Source organism: Salvia miltiorrhiza, chromosome 3, assembly GCF_028751815.1.
Source record: "Salvia miltiorrhiza cultivar Shanhuang (shh) chromosome 3, IMPLAD_Smil_shh, whole genome shotgun sequence".
In the NCBI taxonomy this organism is placed as follows: Eukaryota; Viridiplantae; Streptophyta; class Magnoliopsida; order Lamiales; family Lamiaceae; genus Salvia; species Salvia miltiorrhiza.
In genome coordinates, this window is record NC_080389.1 from 10,867,910 (window position 1) to 10,874,413 (window position 6,504).

General features: G+C 36.2%; 1 long non-coding RNA gene across 1 annotated transcript; it reads left to right on the top strand.

The window, feature by feature from the left end:
• Positions 1-3,049: 3,049 nt before the first annotated feature.
• LOC131017680 (uncharacterized) lies at positions 3,050-5,932 on the top strand. Its single transcript, XR_009099777.1, has 3 exons — positions 3,050-3,181; positions 5,035-5,101; positions 5,707-5,932. It is a non-coding gene; the product is annotated as an uncharacterized LOC131017680 (long non-coding RNA).
• Positions 5,933-6,504: the final 572 nt, after the last annotated feature.

A 6,504-nucleotide genomic window follows, 5' to 3' on the forward strand; every position in this document is an offset into this window, starting at 1 on the left:
GACTTGAGATCATATTACCACCAGTTCAAATTTTGACAGAAGGATATACCTAAGACAGCTTTTCAAATGAGGTATGAGCACTATGAGTTCATAGTTATGCCATTCGATTTGACGAAGGCACCAGTAGTTTTCATGGATCACATGAATCGAGTTTTCATCAATAACTGGATAAATTTGTCCTAGTTTTCATAGATGATATTCTCATCTATTCGAAGAATGAGCAGGAGCTCCAAAACATTTGAAAACGATGTTGGAAACACTAAGAGTTGAGAAGCTTTTTTTCCAAATTCACCAAGTGCGAGTTTTAGTTGAACGAAGTAACTTTACTAGGACATGTTATATCATCTGAAGGAATTAAAGTTGACCCCGCCAAGGTACAAGCTGTACATGAGTGGAGATCACCAACTACACCTAACGAGATTCGCAGCTTTTTAGGCTTAGCAGGATACTATCAGAGGTTTATTGAAGGATTTTCCACGATAGCAAGACCGATGACACAATTACTTAGAAAATAAGCTAAATACAATTGGAAAGAGGAGTGTGAAAAGAGTTTTTAAGAGCTTAAAGGAAATTGACTACAGCACCAGTGCTGATAGTCCTAGAAATGGATAAAGAGTATACCATCTACGCAGATGCGTTAGAGAATGGGCTAGGATGTGTTTTGATGCAAGAAGAAAGAGTTATAGTCTATGCATCACGATAACTTAGACCCCACGAGATAAATTATCCAACGCATGATTTAGAGCTTGCAGCCGTTGTGCATGCCCTGAAAATTTGGAGACATCATCTCTACGGAGTTAGATGTGAGATTTTCACGAACCACAAAACTTTGAAATACTTTTTCGAGCATAAGGATATTAACATGAGGCAAAGGAGATGGCTCGAATTAGTAAAGGATGTTAACTGCGACATTAATTATCACCCTGGCAAGGCCAATGTAGTAGTCGATGCATTGAGCCGAAAGGTCTCGTCAAAGTTAGGATGTCTTCTCACGAGAGAGGATGAGCTTATAAAGGACTTTGACAAGATGATGATAGAGATGATAAAACCACCAGAGACGATAGCGAGTATTGTTGCGACGATGCCTAGTTTGAGGAAAATGATGATTGAAGCACAAGGAAAGATGAGACAATGAACAAGTTACGAGAAAGGATAACAGCAGGAGATCTCAAGAGTTACCAAAAAGCATCAGACAATGCTATCTTATTTGAGGGGAGAATATGCATTCCCCGCGATGATGAACTTAAGAATACGATCATGAGTGAGACTCATGATACGCCTTACACCGCCCACCCAGGAGGCACAAAGATTTATTAGGTTGTGAAAAAGAGATTTTTGTGGGACGGAATGAAACGAGACATAGCTTCGTTTGTAGAGCGATGCTTAGTTTGTCAGCAAGTGAAAGCATTACACCAACGACCCTATGGGAAGTTAAAACTGTTGGAGATTCCCGAGTGGAAATGAGATCACATAGCGATGGAATTTGTGATAGCTTTACCTGAAAAGTCAAATAGGAAATACAGCAATTTGGGTGATTGTAGATCGACTAACAAAATCTGCACATTTCATACTGATCCTAATCGCGTATGGACCAGATAAGTTAGCACAATTGTACGTTCGTGAGATTATAAGATTGCTTTGAGTACCGATGTAAGATCACCTCAGAAAGAGATCAATAAAAAAAAATTTACATCACGTTTTTGGATGAGTTACAGAAAGAGTTGGGTACAAGGATGAATTTTAGCATAGCAGACGATAGAAGATATGATAAGAACTACTATCCTTGATAGAGGAGTACATCGGGAGAATGTGTTGCCACTAATTGAGTTTGCCTATAAGATGTGAGACAAAGTTTCGAGATAGGAGACAAAGTTTTCTTGAAGGTTTCACCCTCAAAGGGGATGAATAGATTTGGAGTTAAAGGACAGCTTAGACCCAGAGTTATAAGTCCTTACGAGATATTGCAAAAGATAGGTCCAATAGCGTATAGGTTGGCTTTGCCACCTAGCTTTGGAAATGTGCATAACGTGTTTCACGTGTCACAATTGAGAGGATATATATTTTCGACCCAAACCATGTGGTTTACTAAGAAGAAATGATCTTAGAACCAGACTTGAGTTATGAAGAGAGACCTCAGATGATGCTAGATCATAAAATTCGGCAATTGAGTAATAAGTCGATTGCATTGGATAAGGTCCAATGGAGATATGATAGTTAGAAAGAAGTGGAAAGAGAGCTTGAGGATAAGATGTGAGAGAAGTACCTGAAACATTTACAAGAGGTACAAATTTCGGGACGAAATTTATTTTAAGGGGGAGGGTATGTAATACCCGGGCTTTTGATGACGTGTTTAATTGCTTGAGTTTGAGTAATTAGGGTTTAGATCCCTTGTTTGATTTACTTTGTAAATAGATGAGGAGTTATATGAAGTTTTCTTGTTATTTTTTTAAGATGTTGAGATGTTCTTTCGATGATGTGAGAATGATGTGGGATTTTATATCCGTATTTGAGTTTGAGTATTTGAATAATTCGAGATAATTATTTGAATGAGAACGATGAACTCGGAAGTGAGATCTGAGTCCGTTAAGACGTTTTTGAAAATTTTGACTTTTTGACGATGAATAGTAAAATACTGCTATTTCGTCTTTTTGTCGACTTTCAAAATCTTACGTGCACGTCGTCGAGAAATATTCTTAGTTTTTCGATACAAGTCCAATAATGAAAGTTTTTATTTTTGGACGACGAGTGAATAGTAAATCGGGATTTCTCGATAAACGAATCCGAGCTCGTTTATCAGAATTTTGAGAACGAGCTTGCGTTTTCTATATTTATATAGAATTACGAGTGCAATGAAAGTGAGTAGGAGTTAAGAGTGTGAGTAACGAAGAATGTGGGTAATTAGTCGTTAAAACGAGACGAAACGGGATATTTAACGACTAACGGGTTAATATCTTAAATATCTAAGGCTACCCCACCAAAACCACCCCCCCAAACCGCCCAACACCCCTTTATCTACCTCACTCACGCTGAATTCAGCCAATACACTCCAATCATCTTTTCTCTCTCACACACAAACACCAAGAACACACACTCCCTCCATTAAAGCTTCTTCAAGCTTTTGAGCTCCGATTTGAGCACCGAGACGAGCGCCGATCATCTTTTTGATCACGTTTTTACGTAGGTAACATCTCTACCTACGATTTCATGGTTTTCTTTTCGATTTTCGTCGACGTCGAAAAATGTCGATTCTCGACTTTATTTTGAAACGACGTCGGATCGTCGTGAAATTTTAGTATGTTGTTCTTGGGTAGATGTCGAGCATGTTTAATGAAGAGAGTAAGAACGGAATGAACCGTAGCTATGAAACTCATGAGGGCAGCCCCGTTTTTCACACATTAGCTTGTCTTTCGATTTTTGTTTGATCGTTTTGACTTGATATTTGTGCTTAGGGGTATGCTAGAATCGATATATATTAAATTCGTATTTTTTCAAGCACGAAAATTGTATAAGTTTTTAGAGTATGATTATTTAAATTCGTGAAGTTTGGGATGTTGCATAATGAATATTATTGCGTATATGTGTTCTACGATATCACATGAGCATGCTAATTGATTTACAATTTATGGATGATAATTGTTGAACGAAATTAAAATTGGAATTCTGTCAAAATTTTACAGCAGTTTCAAGCTTATGTTTCGATGAGTTTTCATTGCTTGATGGCTCTGAAATTTTAGTATGTTTATCTATGATATGTGTATTTCGTCGCTGCAAAATTTCATGTCTTTTGGATGAGGTTTGCTATTTTAAAGATATTTTGAAAAATCCTTGACAGAATCTGTCAACTGTTGGTAGACTTCACAAAAACGTTTATATCTATTAATCCATGAAGGATTTTGCATCACCGTTTTTTTTAAACGAAACTAGACTTCAATACTTTTCTAAAAACATAAGATTTCGATTTTTATGACCTCTGAAACAGAGCAGTTTATTATTTCAAAAATGCCCTGTTCTGCTGTCATATTTTTCCAACAGTAAAAGTGTATGAGTTTCATTGTTTATTTGGCAGATCATATGAACGTTTTCTCTTGTGAAATTTTAACCAAATCTTCAAGGATACCTTTAGTTTTGGCTGATTAAATTTGATGGAATTTTATTAAGGTTTGCCTTGGTTTCTAATGGCCTAAACAAAATTGGCAGAAACTGTCAATCTTTGACAGCCTGCACTAAAAGAGCAATATCTCCAAAAACCTTTAACCTTTTTGGTTAACTACCATTTTTAGAGTGAACTACACTTCATGAAGTTTTTGAGATCAATTGGTATGATAGTTTATGATGATTGAGTTGGTTGTTATGAATTTTTAAAGATGACACAAAAACAGCAAAACTTTCTAGAAAACAACTTGATTATATTTGTTTTGATGGATGATACGATATGACTAAATGGTGTGAGTTGTGAGAGTTATGATTAACGCACATAAATGTTGGTATCTGACACTCGAACAATTGGTGTCGAGTATAAATGATAGTTTACTGATAAAGAGTTTTGATGATTTTGAATTGTTTGGTTTGCGTTGAAAAGATGTCAAGATGTTAAGTTTTGAGTCGAGAGACGAGTTCACGTAGTGAGATTCACGCGTTGGAATCTCGTGGCTGACATTATATATGAATAGGTCATGTCGAAATTTTTAGTGAAATTAGAATTTGAGCATAGTCAATTCTTGTTGACCTGTGACTCAAATACATACCTAATGGAAAGTTTAACTTTCTAATTGGTTAATTAGACGAGATGAGAGCGAATAGATCTGCTAAGAAAGTGGACTTTTCGATGTGTTAAATATTTCTTTTAATTGAAGCGCTGCTAATTATAACATAAGGATGTTATAATTAATGAGTAATGACGAGAGATAATAATTGTTATATTGATTAACAATCAAGAGAGATGAACATTAGAGATACTAATGTTTCATAAAAGAGATTAGATTATTAATCGAGGTTTCTTTTATAACTTCTCACCAATTCTTCATAACGATGAAGGTCCTTTTGGGAAGTAACGACTTGAGGGAGAGAGTGACGTTACTCATTGATACAGAGACACAACGAGGTGGGCATTACTTTTACTATACGTATATAGAGATCCCCTGCGTGTCGTAGGCCTCTTATACGAATGAATGCATGAGATGATTTAACTGTTAATTTCAGTTTTATATATATCTATCAAATGAGTTTAATGTTACATTTGAGCAAGTTATTTCGTTACAAAATATTTGAGTTAAAGTTATTTCAAGTATTGTCTTGCCATAAAATGTTTAAATTTTAGTATGATATCTATCTGCTTTGGCTTTGCCAATGATGCAATCGAATTCGGGTCCTGAGCAGTTGATAGCTATCCTGCCAGGGCTAGTGTACACCAGTGACCGTGAGTCATCTAGCGGGTTGGCCGGTCAAGTGACCGTGAGAGGTGGCCACCTCTCCGGCACACAGTTTCAGATATGATAGATTACAAAAGAACTTAGTCTGATCAGACGAACTTTAAGAATCACAAATGAACTTAGTAAGCTTGGGCCTTTTTAGCGAAAAACTCCCTTGCTGTACTGATTATGATGGCATGACAATTTACAGTTTTGAAGCATGTATTTTTATACCTAGGCATACGTGCCCACTGAGTGCTTTTGTACTCAGCCCTGCATATGTTTTCTAAATGTGCAGGTTGAGCTGATGTGATGATGGTGCTGCAATGAGTGGAGTCTCCAGGGTTGTTAATAAATAGTTAACCTGTCTAGAATATGTCTTCATACATATGTCTAGCTACTTTCCGCTGCAAGATGTTGTTGATGTTATAGTATGTTATGTCATACTTTGAGTCTTAAGAGAATGGTTTCATATGATGTATAACTTGATTAATGATATTAATTAAGTTTTATGTTGTCTTTCATAGACTGTTCAAAAGAGTATTAATGAGTAAATACGACGATTTTTCTTAGGTTGAGTAAGATTTACGGTTTCAAATGACGCCCCTTTCTTTCCCTTATTCTTTAACCCCATCCCTAGTCGTAGATCACTCGGCTTAACTATCCTTAGTTAAGGCGGGCTGTGACAGAGTGGTATCAGAGCGAAGGAAAGCTCTGAATTAGAAGTCTTGAGTTTAGTCTAGAATGAGTCACTAGACTAATAGTTATTAACAACCGTGAGCTCAGCGCACCATCACACCAGGCTCAACGAGGTATGTAAAATTTCAAAGTTTATTTGACGTTAAATTTTGAAGAGCATGATGTTGAGGTTATATGATGAGTTATGATGTTACACTTTAAAGGTGCATAGTTTGAGTTTGAGGATGACAACATGATTAATAATGAGTTATTATGTTGTAAGAGCATATGTTGATGTTACATGGTGAATCATGAGAGCGTTTATATCATATGATGTTATATGATTGAGGATGCATAATTATGAGTTATGATGTGATGTATTTGAGATGTTTTGTGATGAGAATTGTTTGAGCAGTTG